Source organism: Carcharhinus amblyrhynchos, chromosome 24 (assembly GCF_965287045.1).
Source record: "Carcharhinus amblyrhynchos chromosome 24, sCarAmb.v2.hapA, whole genome shotgun sequence".
Lineage (NCBI taxonomy): Eukaryota > Metazoa > Chordata > Chondrichthyes > Carcharhiniformes > Carcharhinidae > Carcharhinus > Carcharhinus amblyrhynchos.
In genome coordinates, this window is record NC_137347.1 from 26689180 (window position 1) to 26713071 (window position 23892).

Consider the following 23892-nt stretch of genomic DNA (forward strand, 5'->3'; position numbering starts at 1 on the left):
TTGCACACTATATAAACAAAACATACCATTCACAGAGAAGAAAAGGAGAGGGTGCAGAATGTAGTGTTACAGTCATCGCTAGGGTGTAGAGAAAGAAATGCAAGGTAGGTCCATTCAAAAGTCTGATGGCAGTAGGGAAGAAGCTGTTTTTGAGTCAGCTGGTACATGACCTCTGACTTTTGTATCTTTTTCCTGATGGAAGAATGTGGGAGAGAGAATGTCTGTCTGGGATGCACGGGGTTCTGTTTCATTGGTAATGTGCATACTCAGTGAATGGGCTCAGAGGGGGCATGAGTAGACATTGAGCTGTCGTGCACGTGCGAGAGGACATGCAGCTTGGCTGGAGGACATTAGTTGGCACGGAGGGTAAAAGGACCATGAAATGTAAGGGGGTGTGAGGACCAGAGGCCCTAAATGTTTTTATTATAACTGTCTCAGAGAACTGAGGAGAATCTTCTAACCAACCCGCCCTGGCACCTGCCTTGGCACTTACCCATACCCGTGACCAACTAGAATCCACTTACAAGGTCCATCCTGCACCCACCTCCCAGAATCAACATTGTGAGATTCTGGGCCCATTAAACCCAAGGTAGGTCTGCCGAGTTGAGAAATTTCCCACTGCGAGCTATCCAGCTCTGTAGCACAAATCTGGTCCAAAATGTCCTACAGCACTGCACAGGAGTGTTAGCAAGCAAAAATTAACATCGAGCCTCGTGGGGAGATGTAGAATAACTAAAATATTTGGTCAAAAAGATCTGAAAGGAGAGGAGAATGGTAGAGAGGATGGAATTCCAGTGTTTAGGATGAAGGGAACTGAAGACAGTTGAACATATTTAATTCCTATTCTTGTCTTGTTTGCATCCATGTTTCTGTTCATTCTTTTAAGTCTATATTTTTCCCTAAAATGATATAATCAAACAGCACAAAAGACCATTCTACCCATTGTATCTATGCATTCTCATTGAAAAAGCTATTCAGTTAGTCCCATGCCCTTGCTGTTTCTCATTGATCTGTACATATTTCCTTTTCAAGTGTATAATTGCTTCCAGGTTGCCTAGCTTATTTCCCACAGTCATCGCAAAACATGAATTTTAACTTTGCCTATCAGTTGAACAATCTCATTGTGATTATTAAACTTACTAAAGTTAAAGTTTCACAGTAACTTCTTTGCAGTGTGAATGTAACTCTACTTGTGACTAATAAATAAATAAATCTAAATCTAAAGCTTTGTTTCAGACATCACTTTATTGCCCAGCCTCTCCTCTTACTTCTATTTGTCTTTTATATTTTTGGTGACTAAAATCACATCAAGAGATTTGGAGGAATATTGTATATGAACAGGAAATGCTGAAACACACACATCAGACAGGTCAAAGACTGGAGGAAGACTGTGCTTTTGTTCATTTCTCACATCAGCCAAAGTTTTAATACAAATTTATGCCTTCAAATGTTTCCAGATTTGTACTGCAAATTAGTGATATTGGACTTAGCTTCATCTACTTGAGCCTTTAGTTTATTTATCTATTAATGTCACAAGTAGGCTTACATTAACACTGCAATGAAGTTACTGTGAAAATCCCTGAGACGCCACACTCCTGTGTCTGTTCGGGTACACTGAGGGAGAATTTTTAGAATGGTCAGTGCACTTAACCAGCACGTCTTTCGGACTGTGGGAGGAAACTGAAGCACCTGGAGGAAACCCATGTAGACACAGGGAGAAAGTGCAGACTCCACTCAGATAGTGACCCAAGTCCGGAATCACACTCATGTCCTTGGTGCTGTGAGGCAGCAATGCTAACCCACTGTGCTGCCAAAGTTTAAATACAACTTTATGCCTTCGGATGCTTCTAGATTTTTTTAATGCAAAGCCACATAACATTTCATTTATTAGTGATATTGGATTTAGCACCATCTACTTAAGCCCCCAATTCGGGACTACTTTGATAATGCTCTACTGTCTGTCATCCATGCGGCAGGGAATGAATGGAGGTACAAAACGTTCAATTCTCACTTCATGCAGAGCACAGCAGTTTGCTGCTGAACCAGTGTCCCGGCTGCTGTGGCTTCAGATCCCACCCCTGCCAATTGAGGGACGTAACTAGCTATTACTAAACTGATGCCAAGGGAATTAAAATGACAATGGTTCTCAAATGGTTCAGGGAACCCTAAACATAGCTTACAGTTGGCTTGCCAACTCTGGTTGGTCATATCCTTGGAGATTGGCATCAGAGAAGCAGAGCTCCCCCATTCAATAAATAATTTTGTAACTAACAGTGGAAGTGTACAAAGAACGTTCCGAAGGGTTCCAAGGCTCATCCTTGCTGCAGAACCTGGGCAATATCACTCTTTCAACGGCAAGAACGACTTCTACCCTGAATGAACCTACCATATATTAAGTTGATCTTTTTCTACACCCTTGCTACATCTGTAAGGCTACTTTCTGCATCCTCTGTTCCTTCTCCCCTATGTACTCTATGAATGGTATGCTTTGTCTGTATAGCAGTATTTTCCGCTGTTTCCCAATTCGTGACAATAATAAATCAAATCAAAGAAAATGAACAAAAGGTACTTTTGAACAGCCATTCGATATTTTTCTCCCAATTTTTAGAGCGATCATAGATTGTACTGATCTACTGGTGATCGTGCATCTTCGTGAATATTCGCTGTTGGAAGATTGTGGAGTGAATGCTTAGCAAGAACTAAATATTTATTTACAGAGCACCTCCCTAACCCTACAGCCAGTTTGAGCCTGATCCTTCCTCATACCTGTTTTTGATCCAATCCAGACCTTTCCTAGGAAGGATGACCTTTGGGTTTTTTTTTCCCAGTAGGATCAGTCAGTGGTTACTTCTCCCGGGTGTTGCAGGCAGCAGCGTCCTGGAAATTCATCTTGGTTGTTTCCTGGAAACTCCAGGACAATTCTGGAATGTTGGCAACAATTTACACTTGTCTTTAATCTTGCGCAGCATGTGGTGTCTTCCAGAACAAGTCCAGTAAAACATTACTGCCAAAATTGGCAGGAAAATGGGGCAATCAGCCGCTTCTTTATAAATGCAACCTTATCAATCCACTCAATAATCTATAGGAATTTGGAAAAGGTGGGGGGAGGGGGAAAACACATGTTTTAACTTGGCACCAGAAGGGTTAAATGCAGCAGTTAAAATAACTTTTTTTTTCTTTGGCACTGCAGGATATTTGCCTCGCATCCAAAAAAATGCTGTCATTTTCTCTCAGCGCCGCCGTCTAGAGAATAAACAAGAGGGAATGTTTGTGCCTGTTTCCATGTTGCACTCAGTGTGTTGTGTACCTGTCTCTCTGGGCTGACTTCCCTGCAATAGATAAGCTTTGATAAATGGTTGGTGGTGATGTCCCATTCCCTCTCCACCCGCCCCCCCCCCCCCGCCCATGTGACTCCTCCTCTATTCACACACACTCAAACACACATAACAAGATTGGGACTGAACTTTGACACATATCCTGACACTCTTGAGGAGTGCACCCCCCCCCCCCCCACAACATCATTTTTTCCCTCTTGCCTCAGTCTGTACCAGAAAAGAAACAGGAAACACGCCAGCTCTAGTACAAGCCTCTGTGCCAGCTGTGTGTGTGTGTGTGTGTGTGAGAGAGAGAGAGAGAGACGGGGTCAGGAGCTGAACTCCTCCTGCAGCAGGGTTCTGCTGAAGCCAGTCTGTCGCGGCTGCATTGTGAAGGATCCAAGAGCCGATGTTGTATTGCCATTGACATTTCCTGCTCCAGGCGCCAGCCAATCAGCTCGTAGCAGCGCCGGAGCGACGACACATGAAATATGATAATTTGCTGCTTGATAGCTACAGAGAGAGAGAGAGACGCTGCTGCTATTGCGATGGTTTCCCTGATAGACCAGGCAGATGGGGCTACTTCTCAGTAGATGCCAGGATGCGGGGGTGCTAGATTACAGTACCTCTGGGAGAGTCCATCAGTCAGCGAGGACAGAGGGCTCCGTTATCCAGGTAAGCCACATGACCTATGAGTGTCTATGTGTGTGTCTGTGTATGTGTCCCTCTGTGTGTGTCTGTCTGTCAGTGTGTCTGTGTGTGTGTGTCAGTGTGTATGTGTCCCTCTGTGTGTGTGTGTGTGTTTGTGTGTATGTCAGTATGTCTCTCTGTGTCTGTGTGTTAGTGTATTTGTGTGTCTATGTGTGTCAGTCTATGTTTCTGTCTGTATGTGTATGTTTGTATATTTGTGTCTCTGCATATGTATGTGTCTCTGTGTATATGTTTTTACATTTGTGTTTGTGTGTCTGTCTGTGTGTTTGTGCATTTGTGTGTGTGTGTTGCATGTGTGTGTGTTTGCAATGAGTAGGTGAAAATTTCTGTGCCCAATGATGCTATATGCTCCCCATGACTTGCCAGCTTTTCATTTATTTATTTCTCTCTCAAATTTATTTATATTCCACGGTGGAAAACTAAATGTTGATTCTACCCCCGCCCCCCCCCCCCCCATTTCGAAATAACAGCTAAATCATTGCCTATTCTTCACCTAGCCTTAGTTGATAGTGAATTAATCCTGCCTCCCCTCCCTTTCTAGTCCCAAAGAAAAAAAAATGAAATGAAATATCCTTTCCAGACCGCTGCTGCTTCTCTCTGGAAGCAGGTGCCTGCGGGAAGTGGTGGGAGATATTACGATATTGTGCAGCTGGCAGAGATATTGCAGCAAGCAGTGAGAGCGAGAGAGAGGAGGGGATGAATGCAGGGGGGGCTGGAACTGTAAACTCAGAGTGGATTTGCAACCCGCATACAATCGGGGCGGGAGGGGAGAAATGGAAGAGACGCCCAGGTTTTCTGTTGCTGCCAGTCGGGTCCCTCCTGGGCTTGAGTGCGGCCACTGAGCTGCTTCTGTGTTGGGGGCGCTGAGCTCACTCGAGTTCCTTAAAGACGGTTTCACATAAGGCCTTGAGTGAACCCAGGAGCAGTGACTGAAAAGGTGATGTGTTCGGGGGCGGGGGGGCGGCGGGGAATAGAGGAAGAGAAATGAATAAAAGCTGCCTTATCGTAACCCTTTAGGTACCAGGCTGTAGTGTCGGTGCCATAGCAACACATCACTCGTTACATAGTGCTGGCCATTAATCATTAATTTCATAGGTGGATGGTGACATCATTGCATAGCAGCCTTATTTTAAGAATGAAAATAATAGTAATATTTTCCAAAAGAGGTACGGATACGATCTTTGGGGATTTTATACAAACGCAGAACAAAATATTCATTTAAAAAAAAATCAGAAATGAAATTGCATCTACAGATGTTGTTTGCCTTTATAAAAAAAATCCTATAAGTTATTTACTGTTCTTTAGCAGAAAGTGGTATTGGGCAAACAGGCACTGATGTTACAAATCTTCTGGTGAAAATAGAGTCTGTGTGCAGCCCGAACTGTACACATTTCCAGCATGTGTGGATAGCAGACAGGTCGTTCGAAGGCTGGGGGGCAGACTTCACTGGAACGATTTAGGTTGAGGGGCGACCAGATTGAAGCCTACAAGATTATGAGGGACATGGACAGAGTGGATAGTCGGAAGCTTTTTCCCAGGGTGAAAGAGTCAATTACCAGGGGGCATAGATTTAAGGTGCGAAGGGCAAGGTTTAAAGGAGATGTACGGTCAAGTATTTTACACAGAGGTTGGTGGGTGCCTGGTACTTGCTGTCGGGAGAGGTAGTGGAAGCAGATACGATAGTGACATTTAAGGGCGTCTTGACAAATACATGAATAGGATGGGAATAGAGGGATCTGGTCCCCGGAAGGCAGCCGGGCAGCATGGTCGGTTCAAGCTTGGAGGGCCATAGGGCCTGTTCCTGTGCTGTAATTTTCTTTGATTTTTGTTTTGATTGAGATCTTTAAAAATACAACGGGTTTTGATAGGGTTGGTCTAGCGAGGCTGTTTCCACTTGTGGGGGAGACCACAACTGAGAGTGGGAGGAAGGGTCGGAATGAACGCTAAAAAAATCAACGGGAAATTCAGAAACTTCTTTATCCTGAGAGTGGTTAGACTCTGGAACTGATGGCAGCATGGAGTAATCGGGACCAATGCATGTGAGGAGAAGCTAGGCAAACAGGCAGCTTCCTGTGTGGCAGAAAGGAATAGGTTATGTTGGCAGGGTGAGAAGAAGAGGGGTGGCATGGCCCAGTTGGGCTGAATGGCCTGGCTTGGTACTTTAACATTGGTGTAATTGTATGTCAGCATAAAATGACTGTCCAGAACTTGGATAATGCTGTTAGTCACCTAATAATGTTATAAATCACAAGAGAGAGATTTGGATTTCACATCCCTCCCTTCTGCCCTCTTATATGTGATGCAATACGGTTGCATAAGGAGGCAAAGCCTATATTAATTTAAATTGCCCTACATGAGCCTATATGACCAGTATCAATGGGAGTGTGATAGAGAGGATGAGAACTAACAGCTCTCCTTGCTTGGCCTGGAGTCTACGTATACCTACTCCTTGGCAGGGCTTCCAGTAGGAGGGAGGGAGTGGGATGGGGAGAAGGGGTAGTGGGTGACACTGGCTGCTTTCATTTTCCTGTCTTCCTCCCCAGCAAGGATGAGTTGTTGTCCTTATTGCCACCTCGGCTAAAGAATCAGACCTGGGAGGTTCTGCTCTGTCTGGCTTAGTTACAAACGAGCGAACAATGACAGACAGGAAAAGGCTCGCTCATCCATCCAGTTTTTCCCACACTACTTTGATACTGTACGCATCAAAATATGTACCCTCCCCACTTCACCCGAAACCAGATCAAAAAACCCAGGCTAATTTCAGGATAAAACAAAACCTGGGAAATTTCTCTCTGAGCCCCTAAGGAAATGGGAACTATTTTAGGAAATTATGCTGAGTCAGCTTTATTTGCTGAGCTATCAAGGGTCATCTCACTGTTTTAATTTTTGCGTGTAGGCTTTGTATACAGAAGTTAAAGTATAGTGGCATTTCTTGAATCACTCTGCAACTTGGACCCATCACCTAGTGTGTGATGTTCTTCTTTACGTGTAGGCTCCGTATAACTGAAATCATATTATGACAGAGGCCAGGTATTAGGGCTGGCTGTGTTGAAGTGAATTACAATTGGATTTCTCTTGGGTTTCAACTGAAATTTAATAACAGTTCTGTACTTCTGAGAACAATAATAGAAAAAAGTCTTCTTTCAGTTCCAGTCTCCTGTTTTCTTTTCAAAATGTGAGGTCTTGCACCAAATTTTTTTCCTTTCTGTCCACTGTCTCCTTAAAGCATTGACTCACTGCTGGATTCAATTCTACAGGAAACCCTCCAGCCAACTCCTCATACCTTTGTTGTTAAAATGCAATCTTTGACTTGAAGTGCTGCCCGATTTTCCTGCTCCAAATAGGAGACAAACCAAGTTCTTCCTTCACTGGATTGTCCCCATGGACACACTCCCAGCAGAAATGGGTGTCAATGGACAATGAACAAGCACCTATCTGATTTCTTAACACTCCCTTCCCTCATTCCTTGTTAATCTGGTGAACAATTATAGCTGCTCTATCCAATTGCTACCTAAAGTCACCTGACTCGACAGAGGTATGGACAGACGTTGAATGTTCTTTGTGTTTGGGATATGATGAGACTTATAAACAAAGTACAGCACAGGAACAGGCCCTTCGGCCCACCAAGCCTGCGCCAACACCTGACGTCTTTCTAAACTATTGTATCTGCTTCTACCACTACCTCTGACAATGCGTTCAATTTTGTGCCAATTCAAACTGAGGTTGATCAGCTTTTATTCGGCAGGGGTATTGGGAGTTGTGGAGCCAAGCCTAGTAAATGGAATTAAGATGCAGATCAGTCAGGATCTGATTGAACAGAAGAACAGGGTTGGGGGGGTGAATGGCTGACTGCTGTTCTTATGCTCATGGGATATTGAATTGCCAGTGCAAAATGCATGCAGGGATGCTGGATGAGCCACTTCGCAAGAGAATTCAACTAGTCTCTTATTTCAATTAAGGAGCAGAATTTCCATTCAGTAATATGTCCTTCACCCCGTTCAATCCAACGTCTGGCCCAATGGCAGGTTCAGGGAAATCAGCCTTTCTGACAACACCTTTGGAGAGAGGTTTTTAAAAGGGAAAGTCAGCTGCTGTCTGAGAGCTTAAGAGTTAAACAACTCTTTGTTACTAGATTTGACTAACCCTGTAGTTCCCCCAAAGTTGTACTTAGGCCAAAACATGGTACCTTGTAGAAAAGGGAAACTTTAATCTCATCCTCAGTTTCGAGCATGATGCCCGAATCTTCTGAACATTGGCCTGTAGTTTTAATATCCTTTACCTTACTTGAATAATTTATGTCAGACCAGATTAATGAAGGGCCTGTGATAGCCCCGAGGCTCTGGGAGTCTGGAGTGACTATAAATCCTTGGCTAGTGTGGCCTTACTTCACATTGTTGCTGCTCCACTGAGCTGTTTACCTTCATAAGGCCTTCTTCAAGTTGGAAGTTCTGTAAAAAGGGTTGATTCAACACAGTCAATGTTCAATAATATCAGGGGCTCACAGCTTGATTTGATATTCTGATATGGACAACTGTCCAGTAACACTATTACAAATCATAACTTCATTTTAGTTTTTCTGCACAATGTTCAAGAGACCATCTTTGAAGGAAGCTACATCTTACTTTTAGCTTAAACTGTGCACTTGAAGAATCCTAACATTTATCAACCTATTCATGTTTCCCCATCACTCCTCCTAATCAGCAAAAATACAGGCGATAGGCAAACAAAACAAACTGGAACAGATCTGGCAGGTCCCACCTGGATTCCTAATTGTGCTGGGTTAAATGATTAAAGCTGGGATAAAATATGGGCTTTTTCCACAATATGTCTTTGAAACCAATTGGCTTAGAACCAGCCAATGGAGTTGGTCATTAATGTCTTGTCAGTTACATTGTTACAGTTCAGAGAGACAGGTATGCATTGTCTTTGAGCATGTATAATTAGGTGACCATCCAGTGCAGAAGGGTGGGAGTGGGGTGAGAGAAGGACCACCTCATAATTCAGCTCCTGGGCCAAGTTGGCAATTTACAGGCCCACATTCATGGAGAGGGAGCACGCAGTGTCCACAGGCATGCTTCCACAACCAATGGGCTCAGCAGGGGCTGGGGTGAATCGTCACTGCCGGGGTTTGTTAGTTAAGGTCCCCTTGATATTTTGATTTTTGTTGCAGTTTCCCACCAGCTGCTATCACTCCCTGTCATTTATTGATTTTTGTTTAAGTTATTATTTTTAATTTATCTGAAGAGTATAAGTAGCAGATCATACAGTATCCACTAACTCACTGCAGGCCTTCCATGACCAGTGGATATTGTGGGAGCATCATCATCCTGGGAATCATATTTTAGTTGGATTGGTTCACTTTCCTTTGACGTTTTGATTTTTATTGCAGTGCTACACCCGAGACTGTCACCCCCTTGTCATTTTTGTTTAACTTATTGATCATTTATCCAATGTCAAAGAGGATGGCTGGGTCATTGGGTTGTGTGAGAGGAAAGTTGTGACACTCAACAAGTCAATGATCTTTCTCAATAAAGGAAAACTCTGTCTTAAATCGTCCGGTCTCACCCGCCGCAGGAATCACTGCAGGCTGAATGGAGAATTTGACGGATAAGCAAAAGGTCTGTTGACCTCAGGCAGGAATTTCCGGTCCTGGGGTGGGTAGGATCAGAAAATCCCATCTCTGTATCTGGGTATCACCTTCACCAGGGTATAGGCTTGGGTTCTATTTAACATTGGTGGGGTAGAAATTGACCTGTATCCCAGCTGCTGTGATCAAACATTGAATGTTTATAGGCAGTGATGAGGTTAGAGTGGCCAATCCGAGTTGTGCATGTGCGTAGAAGTTTTGTCATTGACTTCCTGGCTCCAGCTGTCCCACCCCCAAACCCCCACCGCTTGTTGTCCAGCAATTCCAGTCCTGCTCTTCCCATGCCAGTTTGAAAGTTGATTATCCATCAAAATACCCTTTCTCCCCCCGCCAGGTTCAGTATTTTTGGATTTTCTAAAGAGAAGTGTTCAATGACAATGAAAAGCAAAGTATCTTTTTAATGTCTCTCTGCTTTTTAAAATTCATTCTTGGGATGTTGGCGCCATCAACAAGGGCAACATGTATTCTCTATCCCTCAGTACCCTTGAGGCGGTGGTGGTGAGCCATTGCCTTGCCAACTGAGTGGCTCGCAAGGCCATTTCAGAGGGGAGTTAAGAGAGGACTATATTGTTGTGGGTCTGGAGTTACGTATAGTCCAGATCTGGTAAGCTGGCAGAATTCCTTCCCTAAAGGACATTAGTTAGCCTGCTGGGTCTTTACAGAAAGCATGTAGTTACAAGATCATCATTGATGCTAGCTTTTCTTTCCAGATTTATTGTAATTAATTGAATTTAAATACTACAGTTACCCTTACTCTTCGCAGTATATTGGAGATTAATCTTCAATTCTTGGAGACTCCAGGCCAATCCTGGAAAGGTTGGCAACTGAGGACTGGGTCAGGCCAGGCTACAATGCTGAACAGCCTTCTAACACCCAGTCTGGATTCATACAAGGAGCATGATGGAGCACTTGGATGAGGAACCAAGGGGCCGTTACTGTCCATGGGAGCTGTACTCTGGCAAGAGTCAGCATTTGTGTTAGAGTGAGAGGGAGAAACTGAGGGAAACCAAAGCCTCTGCTTAACGCTAATTAACCAATGCCATAAAGCCCAAAGCCCTTTGCACTATTAGGCTTTTCCTTTCACACTCGTCTTCCCTACCTGCCATCTATGAGGTACTGAGCCAGCTATTATACCTGCCAGAGTTGCTGTTTCATCAACCTCAGGCTTTCAAGAGCAAAAAACAAACCTAATAGTGAAACAAACTATTGCTTAGCTTTGATTACCTGACATTTTTGGTTATAAATTGAACTCCATTTATAATCATCATTAATAATTTCTTTCTTTCTCTGATCTAACCATGACAGACAGGGTGACTCAATATTTGTGGCTGGGTAGCTTTCAGTTTTTGGAAGCAGTGTTTTTTTTCATCCAGTGCATACCTCTGAATGACAAGTCTTCTTTCATTGTTACAATAATTCAGTGGGTTTTATATAACCTGTTTTGTGCAGTGTCGGCAGGATCTGCTGTTTTACGGGAAATGGTTTTTTATTTGCTCGGTTGTCTTGTTTGCTTTGTCTCACCTGCATTATTCTGCACTCACTATAATTATCTTAAACTGTGAGTATCACACTGGTTCTTGTCTTAATTGGTATTATATACAGATTGAGGGCAGTCCAAACGTAACTGGATATCAGATCATGTTGGGTTAATGGGGTGTGATGTGTCGTTACTGTATGCTGTGATTTGCTGTGCCTTGTATGTTGATATAATATGTTGTGATGCATTAGTGAGGTATATGTTGGGGAGGTATACATGTGATAATGTTAGTGCAATGTGTGAGTGTGAGGAATTCTGTGCTACTTGGGTGAGGCATACAACCATATCATATGTCATGATAATATATATCTATATGGCACACCATGATATTTTAGTGCACTGTATGTCTGCATGGTAACATATTATTGAAATAAGCATCTCTATAGTGCCTTGTGATATGTTTAGACTTATATATACATATATATGTCTATATTTATCACATTGAAATCTTCTGCATATATAAGTAGTGCATGCCAAGGTAATGCCCTGTCCTATGGGTGCAGAATATGCACAAACAGAATTCTGCAATAAGTTGGTACTCCATATGTTGTGATATCCTGTAACATGTTATTACAGTAAATGTCAACATGATATATTTGTGCTGCATGCTGATAGTCTGTGATATATAGTTATACCCTGTGATCTTGGTACAATCTCCCATAACAGGTCAATATCCCAGTCATTCTGTAATCAGGTATGATTGAGGAGGTGTCTTGGAACTTTCCCTGTTTTTCAGAAGGCACTGATTCCTGCCAGAGTACATTTCACTTGGACAACAGGTCCCTTCTGGTACGGTGTCCAGGCAGCTATTCTTCACGTCCAAGTGGCTTGTGTAAACTGGCTGTTTGACTGCAGGAGGAATCACAGTTGTGCCCAATACTGATCTGGCTTGATGTGCACACAGGCACTGCCAAGAAAAAGACACTGACTCCAAGCCAGCCCCACTGATGTTGGCTAAGTTAAACATAACTTTGCCAAAACCATTGAATTATCTTTGTGCTGAAGGGGCATGTGGTTTCTGAACCCTTACTAAACTAATAGACTGGCCACTGTGATCAGTGATGCATTGCTGACCAATCCTCCTGCATTGTAGTTGGGCGCTATGGTAGGATAGCTGATTGCCTAGACTATGCATGTAACTGAGAACAGATTGCACTGATGGAGGAGGTAGCAGTCAACAGCTATGGGGTACTGTAGAGACCAGTGCCAGTTCAACTCTGTTATGTTTGAACGCAACATATTTATTGAGTGGTATATATGTTTGATATTTAGAAAATACTTCTTTGTTGGTTTGAACAGTTTTACCTCTGTGAATTTGCAGGTTAGCGTGTTGCTTTGGGCCCTGTGACTCATTTACTTAGTGCAAATTTATATTCGGAAATCAGGCTGGTAACAAAAAGAAGCAAAACGGAAATCAACCTATCAACAAATGACACAGTAAGAACACAAACATAAGTTATGGCAGGTTTGAGCAACTGTAATCATTTTTACTTGTTGCATTTTTCTCTCCCTGCTTCCCCTCTCATGCACCTCCACCAAGATAAGCAACTTTAGGTATCTGCAGAGATTGGAGAATTGCTCTGCTTAGAACAAAGAAGCTTACGGGAAGATTTGAGACAGGTGTTCAAAACCATGAAGGAGATAAGGAGATAGTGTTTCCAGTCAGGTCGATAACCAGAGATAATCGGCAAGTTGACACTCTGCCTGAAAAGATGGTGGAAACAATTTTAGGCGTAACTTTCAAAAGGAAATTGAGTAAATATTTGAAAAGAAAATAAATTTCATGGAGTCATGGGGGGAGTTTTCTCATCCTGCCCACCATGGGAACCATAGTGGGTTGGGAAGGGGGGGCGGTGGCGACCATGCAAAGGCCTGTTGATCTCGGGCATGATTTTCTGGTTTTGGGGTGAGCGTGGCCAGAAAATCCCACCCATAGAGACATAAAGCACAGAAACGGGCCATTCGGCCCACCATGTCTACACTGATCATCAAATACCAATCTATACTAATCCCATTTACCACCATTTGGACCATAGCCTACTAAGCGTTCTCAATTTAAGTGCTCGTCCAGATGCTTCTTAACTGTTGTGAACCTGCCTCCGCCACCCCCTCAGGCCGCCCGTTCCATATTTTCACCATTCTCTGGGTGCAAATTTATTTCTTCAGATCCCCTCTAAAGCACTTATTCCTCACCTTAAACCTGTGCTGTCTGGTCCTAGACACTTGTGATGTGGAGATGTCGGCGTTGGACTGGGGTAAACACAGTAAGAAGTCTCATTGCACCAGGTTAAAATCCAACAGGTTTATTTGGTATCAAAAGCCATTAGCTTTTGGAGCACTGCCCCTTCGTCAAGTGAGTAGGAGTCCTCTTCACAAACAGGGCATATGAAGACACAAACTCAATTTCCAAATTAATGGTTGGAATGCAAGTCTTTACAGGTAATCCAGTCTTAAAAGTACAGACAATGTGAATGGAGAGAGTGTTAAGCACAGGTTAAAGAGATGTGTATTATCTCCAGACAGGACAGTTAGTGAGATTTTGCAAGCCCAGGCAAGTCTTGGGGATTACAGATAGTGTGACATGAACCAAGATCAGAGACTGATAGCCAAGTTCCGCACACATGAGGATGGCCTCAACTGGGATCTTGGTTCATGTCACACTATCTGTAATCCCTAAGACTTGCCTGGGCTTGCAAAATCTCACTAACTGTCTTGTCTGGAGATAATACACATCTCTTTAACCTGTGCTTAATGCTCTCTCCACACACATTTTCTGTACCTTTAAAAGACTTGCATTCCAACCATTATTTTGTGAATTGAGTTTGTGTCTTTATATGCCCTGTTTGTGAATAGAACTCTCACTCACCTGACGAAAGGGCAGCGCTCCGAAAGCTAGTGGCTTTTGCTACCAAGTAAACCTGTTGGACTTTAACCTGGTGTTATGAGACTTTTTACTGTGCTTAGACACCTCTGCCATGAGAAAAAGACGCTTATGATCTACTCCATCTATTCCTGTCATCAAATCCTCCCTTCATCCTCCACAGCTCCAGAGAAAACAAACCCATCTTATCCAGTCTCTCCTCATAGCTGAAACTTTCCATCCCAGGCAACTTGCTGGTTAATCTCCTCTCCAGTGCAATCACACCCTTCTGATAGTTTGGTGACCAGAACTGCACAGGATATTCCACCTATGGCCTAACCAATGTTTTATAAAGTTGTACCAAGACCTCCCTTCTATATTCAATGCCCTGGGTAATGAAGACAAGGATTCCACTCGTCTTCGTCATCACCGTATCCACTTGTGCTGTCACTTTCAGGAATCTATAGACTTGTACACTAAGGTTCCTTTGTTCCTCAAAGCTCCCCGGGGATTTAACGTTCATTGTGTATATCCTACATTTATTAGACCTCCCAATATGCATCACCTCACACTTATCAGGTTTAAATTCCATCTGCCATTGTCCTGCCCAACTTACCAGTGATCTACTGGGGATAGAGCAGGTATGGGATTAATTAGATAGCTCGTTCAAAGAAGCAGCACAGCATCATGGGCAACTTTAGAATCATGTAACACAGAAAGATTTCATAATTCAAGGACTGTGTTGTCTGTGTTGGTTCTACAGTGCCTGGTCACCCATCCAAGTGGTATTTTTTAACTGGCTCGAGTTTCATAGAGTCATAGAGGTTTGCAGCATGGAAACAGGCCCTTTGGCCCAACTTGTCCATGCCGCCCTTATTTTTTTAAACCTCTAAGCTAATCCCAATTGCCCGCATTTGGCCCATATCCCTGTATACCCATTGTACCCATGTAACTATCTAAACGCTTTTTAAAAGACAAAATTGTACCCGCCTTTACTACTACTCTGGCAGCTTGTTCCAGACACTCACCACCCTCTGTGTGAAAAAATTGCTCCTCTGGACATTTTTTGTCTCTCCCCTCTCACCTTAACCCAATGCCCTCTAGTTTTAGACTCCACTGCCTTTGGGAAAAAATATAGACTATCTACCTTGTCTGTGGCCCTCATTAATTTATAGACCTCTATAAGGCCACCCCTCAGCCTCCTACGCTCCAGAGAAAAAAGTCCCAGTCTATTCGGCCTCTCCTTATAACTCAATCCATCAAGTCACGGTAGCATCCTAGTAAATCTTTTCTGCACTCTTTCTAGTTTAATAATATCCTTTCTATAATAGGGTGACCAGAATTACACACAGTATTCCAAGTGTGGCCTTACTAATGTCTTGTACAACTTCAACAAGACGTCCCAACTCCTGTATTCAATGTTGTGACCCATGAAACCAAGCATGCTGAATGCCTTCTTCACTACTCTGTCCACCTGTGACTCCACTTTCAAGGAGCTATGAACATGTACCCTTCAATCTCTTTGTTCTGTAACTCTCCCCAACGCCCTACCATTAACTGAGTAAGTTCTACCTTCGTTCAACCTACCAAAATGCATTACCTCGCATTTGTCTAAACTAAACTCCATCTGCCATTCGTCAGCTCACTGGCCCAATTGATCAAGATCCCATTGCGATTGGAGATAACTTTCTTCACTGTCTACAATGCCACCAATCTTGGTGTTGTCTGCAAACTTACTAACTATGCCCTCTATATTCTCATCCAAATCATTAATATAAATGACAAATAACAGTGGGCCCAGAACTGATCCCTGAGGCACACCGCTGGTCATAGGCCTCCAGTTTGAAAAACAACTCTCCATAATCACCCTCTAGCTTCTGGAAAGAAGCCAATTTTGTATGCATTTTGATACCTCAGCCTGGATCCTGTAAGATTTAACTTTATGCAACAACCTACCATGTGGTACCTTGTCAGGTGCCTTGCTGAAGTTCATGTAGACAACATCGACTGCACTGCCCTCATCTACCTTCTTGGTTATCCCTTCAAAAAACTCAATCAAATTTGTGAGACATGATTTTCCACTCACATGCTGACTGTCCCTAATCAGTCCTTGCATCTCTAAATGCCTGTAGCTCCTGTCTCTCAAAATACCTTCCAAGCAAATACCTTAGGCAACACTATGGGTGGGATTTTCTGCCCTTCCCCTCCCGCCCCCACAGCATGATTTCAGCAGCACAGGCAGCTCATCATTGCCCACTTGTGGGATCTTCCAGTCCCATCAAGGTCTGTGGTGTTTTGCTTGGCTCACTTGTCCCATCCAGGGTATTGATGGGGTTAGCATGGTGATACAGTGCTGCCTCACAGCGTCAGGGCCTGTGTTCGATTCCCAGCCTTGGTCATTGTCTGTGCGGAGTCTGTATGTTCTTCCTGTGTCTGCATGGGTTTCCTCCAGGTGCTCTGGTTTCCTCCCACAGTCTGAAAGACATGCTGGTTAGGAGAATTGGCCATGCTAAATTCTCCCTCAGTGTACCCGAACAGTTGCTGGAGTGTGGCAACTAGGGGATTTTCACACTAACTTCATTGCAGTGTTCATGTAAGCCTGCTTGTGACACTAACAAAATAAAGTCGAATGACATGAGCAGCAGGAAGGTGGGAATACCACCATGGTACAAGTTCCCCATCAAACTGCACACTATCCTGGCTTTGGACGCACATTACCATTCTTCCATTGTTGCTGGGTCAGAATACTGGAATTCCCTACCTAGTGGGAGCACCTTCATTTTATTCACAGTAACTTCAATGCAGTGTTACTTTAAGCACACTTGTGACACTAATGCAATAAACTTTAAACTTAAAAAAAAACTTTAACTGATGGACTTGAACAGAATGTTTGATTGTTGTTGGGGGAAAGGCAGACGGATGCTAGTAAAGCTCAGAGAAAGTCTGGAGCAGTGAGTTTGGAGAAGGCCTTTGAAGGTGAGGACAGCTAGTGAAGACAGTGGGATTTGTGAAGAGGATTTCAGAGTTTGCTGAAGGTTCTGCCATGGTGTGTGGAAAGGAGGCTTGCAAAGTAGAACAACATTGGAAGAGTGGGCAATGCATGTGGTCCCACACAGTGAATACTGAGAACTTAATTTAACAGTGGATGGCAGCACTTTAAACCAGATTCCTTGGTCCCTCAGTATCTGTGTACACACACATATGTTAGATGAGGAAATTAGATTAGTGAAGCCTAGAGTGGAGCATCAGCAAGTTTTATTTTATTCACTGATGGAATGTGAGAGACTCTGGCTGGGCCAGCAGTTACTGTCAATCCCTAATTGCCCTTGAGAAGGTGGTGGTGAGCCCACCTTCTTGAACCGCCGCAGTTCACATGGAGAGACTGGAGATGTTGGCATTTCAAAAGGTTGAGGGCATATTTAATAGAGATATTCAAAATCATGAGAAGAGATTGACTAGGACGAGACCTATGTTCCCTGGAGTTTAGGAGAATGAGAACTGATCGAATGTAAACATGTAAAATTCCTAAGGGGCCGAATAGGGTGGACGCTGGGAGAAAGTTAACCCCAAAGTTGGGAATCTAAAACACGGGGTCATAATTTCAGAATAACGTAATGGCCATTTGGGACAGAATATTTCTTTACTCAAAGATTGTGAATCTTTGGAATTCTCTATCTCACAGAGCTGTGGATGCTGAATCATTGATTATATTCAAGATTGAGATCAATAGATTTTTGGATGCTAAGGGATTAAGAGATCTGGGGATAGTGCAGGAAGTTGAATTTGAGGTACAAGTTAGTCATAATCTTGTTGAATGGTGGAGCAGGCTCAAAAGACCAAATGGCTGACTCCAGTCCTTATTTCCTTCATTTTCATGAGGGGTTCTGAGAGGGAATTAGGAGAAACACATCAATGTCAGGTGTAGAAATTTATTCTGGACAACAGTGTTAAGCGGGAAGTATAGGATTGGCTGCCATTATTCCCAGTGTTCGATTAAATTCTCTTGCGGTTAATGGAATTAAATATCAGCAGCTGCTTGGAGTTTTAAAGTTTATTTATTAGTGTCACAAGTAGGGTTACATTAACTCTGCAATGAAGTTACTGTGAAAATTCCCTAGTTGCCACACTCCGGCAACTGTTCGGATACACTGAAGGAGAATTTAGCACGGCCAATGCACCTAACCTGCGCATCTTTCAGACTCTGGGAGGAAACCAGAGCACCCGGAGGAAACCCATGCAGACATAGGGAGAATGTGCACACTCCGCACAGACAGTGACCCAAGCTGGGAATCGAACCCAGCTCCCTTGCGCTGTGAGACAGCAGTGCCAACCACTGTATGACCGAGCAAACAATTAATACGATTCTACCTGCTTGATGCCACTGCCCAGAGCATATCTTCATCCATCAATAACCAGGGGACATGGATTTTAAACAAACTAAGTGGGGAGATGAGAATAAGTTTCTTTATGCAGAGGGTTGGTTGGCATGGTGTGCAATGGTTAGCACTGCTGCCTCACAGCACCAGGAATCTAGGTTCAATTCTGGCTGTGGGTCACTGTCTGTGTGGAGTTTGCACATTCTCCCTGTGTCTGCATGGGTTTCTTCCAGGTACTCCGGTTTCCTCCCACAGTCCAAAGATGCGTGGGTTAGGTTGATTAGCTGTGATAAATTGCCCCTAGTGTCAGGGAATTAGCAGGGTAAATATGTGGGGTTACGGGAATAAGGCCTGGATGGGAGTGTGGTTGGTGCAGACTCAATGGGCCAAATGGCCTCTTTCTGCTCTGTAGCGATTCTATGGGTTGCTATGGCCTAGAGCGTGTTGCCTGAAAGGATGGTGAAATATCTGATCCTAACTTTAAAGAAGGGAATTGAGTAAATATTTGAAAGGCAGAAATGTGCAGGGCAATGGCAATAGGGTCAGGGAGTGTGTCTTGTTATCATAGCTCTGCCAAAAGGCCAGCCCAGGTTCAAAGGGCCAAATGGCTGTCATCTGTGCTGTACGATTCTGTGGTGTTCACCCATTGAACTCTTTGAGGTGAGCCAAACCAGTCATTTTGGTGAGCGGAGCTCAGTCAACTCTGCTGCTCACCCACTCTCGGAAAGCAGAAATCACTGCCTTCTGCTTCTCTCGCCAACCCATTTCACTGATGTCAGCCTCGGTAAAAAAAAACCTGCAGGCTCAACTAACTACAAAAGCGACACTGAAAGCAGAGTGTGGGACGTATGTGGTCACTTTCTCTCAGCTTTAACTGATAGTTCAAGGTCAAAAAATTACGAGATGACTGTCTGGTTTCTCTGGAAATGAAAGGAGCAACATCTTAATGGTTAAAAGGCCTGAAATGAATTGTGGCCTCATTAAGAATCATTAATTCCATCGTATTTTCATGCAGTGTCAACCAGCAGAGAGTTTCGATTTGAATCTTAGAGGCAGCTCCACTGTGAGTAATATCATAAGTTCTACCTGCTTTAATTATGATATTTAAATTGCTTACCATCAGTGGAATGATTTAGTTTGGAGCGTGACAGTGAAGCAGCAGTGTGAATGATTTTTTTCTTTCACACAGATACTTCACTGCTGTTACATTAGCCCTGTCTCATGTCTGTGGGGCATCAGAGCATTTTGCGGACAGACAAACTGAAAGCTTACCATAAACGAAACTCGGATGCCAGTCAAACTGGGGCAATGTGGGCCATCTCCAATATATTACAGAATATTGAATCTTACTCGGTGGCTTGCTCCTGTTGTGATTGGGGATATATTCTTAAGAACAGGAGGAGGCCATTCAGTCCCGCAAGCCCATTCCACCATTCAGCATCGACTTGCACCTTAACTCCAGCTACCTGTGTGGTTTACAGAATGGGTTATATCTTTGCTAAAGAAAGATTTATCAATCTCGGCTTTGATATTTTCGATTGACTGCCATCCTCAGTGGTTTTTGGGGGGGAGAGCGATCCAGATTTCCGTCATTCTTTATGTGAAGGAATGCTTCCTGATGCCACCCCAACATGGTTTGGCTCTAAGCTTTAGGATTAAGCCTTCATCTATTGACTCCACCACCAGAGTTTCTGTTCTTCATTTTTTTAAAACTCATCCTGAACACCTCAATGAGATCGCCTCTTAATCTTCTGTATTCGAGGGACTCCAAGCCCGTCCTCACCATTTAACCCTTTTAACTCCGGCACCATTCAATATTCACATTGTACGGCCTGCACCTTCACTTCTTGTTGAACAAAGCCCATGGCCGGAATTTTACCACCCCACCTGCCACGGCAAGAGGCGGACAATGGGAAGGTCCATTGACCTCGGGCGGGATTTCATGGTTTTGGGACACGCAAGGCCAGAAATTCCCATATCACCGATCTGAAAATAAAGTAATTTCATTACAGTTCCTTCCCCTTTTATGATGTGAGTTTCACTAGTTGTGTGAAGGGGGCACTCTTGGTTTGTTTTGTGTTTGATAATCTGGCAATTCCTTATCATTTCAATTCAAACCAGAAGCCAACAAGCAGAAGCTATAATGAAAGGTTCACCTAAGTGTCATTAGCAGGGGTGCAGTCAGTACTTTAGACTTGAAATGTCATTCACCTGGCATGCACCAGGCACTAATAAAAAGAATGGTAGAATGATGCTGGGGCTAAAAGGGTTCAAATAATGGAGCTTGGTTGGTTTTGTTGTAGCCTCTCACCCAACGCACAACACGTCTTGACAATGCAGCGCTCCTTAAGTCTTTTTGACTGACCTTTGGTGAAGCAGTTCAAGGCCTTGACTTGATAAGCAGAGCATGCACAGAGGAAGCTACACTCAGTTGTACCTGATGGTGTCAGCCTTGGCTTAGAGGTAATGCTCACGTCTGTGAGTCAGAAGGTGGTGGGTTCAAGCCCCACTCCAGAACCTTGAGCATGAAACTTGGGCTGGTGTTTCTGTGCTGTACTGAGGGTCCTATGCTGTCTTTCAGTTGAGATGTTAAACTAGGGTCCTTACAGGTGGATGTAAAAGATCTCATGACACCATTTTAAAGAGCAGCAGGTGATTTCTCCCCATTGCTTTGGTCAATATTGATCCTTCAACCAATATCACAAAACGCAGATTGTCTTGTCTACATCACATTACTGGTTGTTCGTTATTTCCTTGCTGCTTGTGATGAAAAAAGAAAGAAATAGTTGCATTTATATAGCACCTTTTGTGACTTCAGGTTAACCCTAAGCACTTTACAGAAATCAGTGAAGTACTTTTGAAGCGCAGTCACTGTTGTAATGTAAGAAAGGCAGCAACCAATTTTTGTACAACGCACAACATTGTCATCATGCTCAGGGAACCTGTGTTCTTTAGTGGTTGAAGGATAAATATTGACCAGGTCAAAGAGGTGAACTCCCCTGATCTTCTTGGAAAGCAGTCAGGTGTAACTTGACCGATACACACTATCATGTAACTTTGTATCAGAAAGCATAATGCAGCAATACAGTGCCACGGAAGTTTTTGGGTATTATTGGCTATTTTGCTCAGTTGGCGAAAACACTGCCCAAAGTGCAACACGAATGTTATGCACGCACTGTTGGGGCTGAGTCATCTGGCCTCTGCCCTGTTGTTATAATCGGGGATGCTACAAAGCACAGGATGGTGGCACAGTGGTTAGCACTGCTGCCTCACAGTGCCAGGGACCTGGGTTCAGTTCCTGACTTGGGTAATAGTCTGTGCGGAGTCTTCATGTTCTCCCCATGTCTGAGTGGGTTTTCTCTGGGTGCTCTGGTTTCCTTCCACAGTCCAAAGATGTTCTGGTTCTGTTGATTGGCCATACTAAATTGCCCCTTAGTGTCAGGGGGACTAGTTAGGATAAATATATGGGGTTATGGAGGCAGGGCCTGGGTGGCATTGTAGTGGGTACAGACTTGATGGGCTGAATGGCCTCCTTCTGCACTGTAGAATTCAATGATTCTATGAATATTTCTGCACTATTCTGTGAAGTAGTGGTTCTTGGTCTTGACAAATATGCAATGATTCCAATTGGAAATCTCCAAGTCTGGACTTCTTTCTCTATTATCAAGATAGGACGTCAGGTACTGTGAGCAAGGCTGACATTTGTTGCTCTTTCCTAATTGCCCTTGGTGAGCTGCCTTCTTGAACTGCTGCACTCCATGTGGTGTAGTTATAGCCACAGTGCTATTAGGGACGGAATACCTGAATTTTGATCCAGTGACAGCAAAGAGACAGCAATATTTGTTCAAGTCTTACTTGTGTGAGACTTAGAGGGGAACATGCCAAGTGGTGTTCCCATGTGTTCATTGTCTTGTCACTCATGGGTATTAGAAAGTGCTATTTTGACAATCTTGGCGAATTATTGCAGTGCATATTGTAGATGGCACATCCTGCTACCACTGTGTGTCAGTGGTAGTGAATGTTTAACTTGTTGGATGGGGTACCAGTCTAGATGTGATGAGGACCAACTGGGCTGAACTGCTATGGTCCTCATGCTGTCAACAATCAGCGTCTCAGCTTCAGCAACTTAATGATCATGTGGGCAAGTTTCAAGAGATGGCTGCTGGCTACCAATTGAAAGTCATAAGAGGAGGGGGAAAAAGAAAAGCACATCCTTTCTAAAGTTACATTTATGTTATACATATGGCTGGAGTTTCCAGATGTTCACACTGGTGGGATCTTCTGGTCCTGCCAATGGTGCACCCCTGCTGTGGGTTTCCCAATGGTATGGGACGCAGTCAATGAAAAAGCTCAGAAGATCCCAATGTCGGCGAACAGTGTGCCCTGAGAAAAATGTTGCAGGGAGGCCAGAAAATCCTCCTCGTTGTTAGAATGAAAAGTTACTAAACAAGGAGATTCAAATCTAATTTTGGAGTAGGCTAGAAGCCAGGAACTGTAGTATGTAATCACACAATGTGACTTTAATATTGCCTCGAGATGATTAAACTTCAAAATACAAAAGTAATATCTCCAGACTGCACAAAGGCAGCCCATGTCATGACATTTCACATGTTTTAAATTAGCGGCCCTTTGCTTGCACTTCTCACAGAATGATAAAACACAGAAGAAGGTCTTTGAGCCCATCATGCCTGTGCCAGCTCTTTGGAAGAGCTATGCATTTCATTCCCACCCATCTTGGGCTACAAACTCAGGCAGCCCCAAGGGCTTTTCTCTTTGACTCAAACCACAGCTTCACAGAACATAAAGAGTAAAAGTTGCTCATGTGTAGCATAAATGAACGTTTTGTTGAAAGTTTTTGTTATTAAGCAGGAGGCCATTGCAGGGGCTGTGGTCGAAGAGAGTTGGAGGAGGGTTGAGGCAAGTCAGGAAGTAGTGATGCATATTGCCTCAATCATCAGGGGAAGGTGGGACAGAGGATGTGTGGGGGCATTTTGACTTTATGAAGCAAGACCCATCCAAGAAGAAGAAAGAAAGAGAGAAGACTGGTGTATTCTAACTTGTATCTCAGATACTATTTACTATTCAACATGACTTGTGTCCCACATGGTTGTTTGTGGAGATTCTGCGTAAAGTACTGTTATTTGGTGCTCTAAGTGGTCTTCACGCTTACAAGGAAACCTGCAACTTATCACGAGATTGGGTGATTGAGGGAAGTGAGGAGTTTCATACTTTGAGTTTTTGGAAAGAATTACTTTGAGATAACGCAATGAGTCCTGATCGCAACCCAGCACAGAGAGAAGTTGGAGCAAGGTGGGAGAATGTTATTTTGACTTGCTTACAGAAACTGTCACGCAGTTCACTGGAAAGTGAAGTGCTTCGGAAAAGACGACAAAATGTTAACACCTACATTTGTCTATTCTTGCCTTCAAAATGATTCATTTCAGATT

General features: G+C 43.5%; 1 protein-coding gene across 1 annotated transcript in view; it reads left to right on the forward strand.

Annotated features, from left to right (window-relative positions):
- Positions 1 to 3882: 3882 nt before the first annotated feature.
- The window catches only part of LOC145358038 (transcription factor HIVEP3-like), a 397799-nt gene continuing 377789 nt past the window's right edge, over positions 3883 to 23892 (forward strand). Inside the window, exon 1 of the mRNA XM_080211747.1 lies at positions 3883 to 3989. The gene's annotated coding sequence lies outside the window, so the exon portion shown is untranslated. The remainder of the gene's footprint in view (positions 3990 to 23892) is intronic.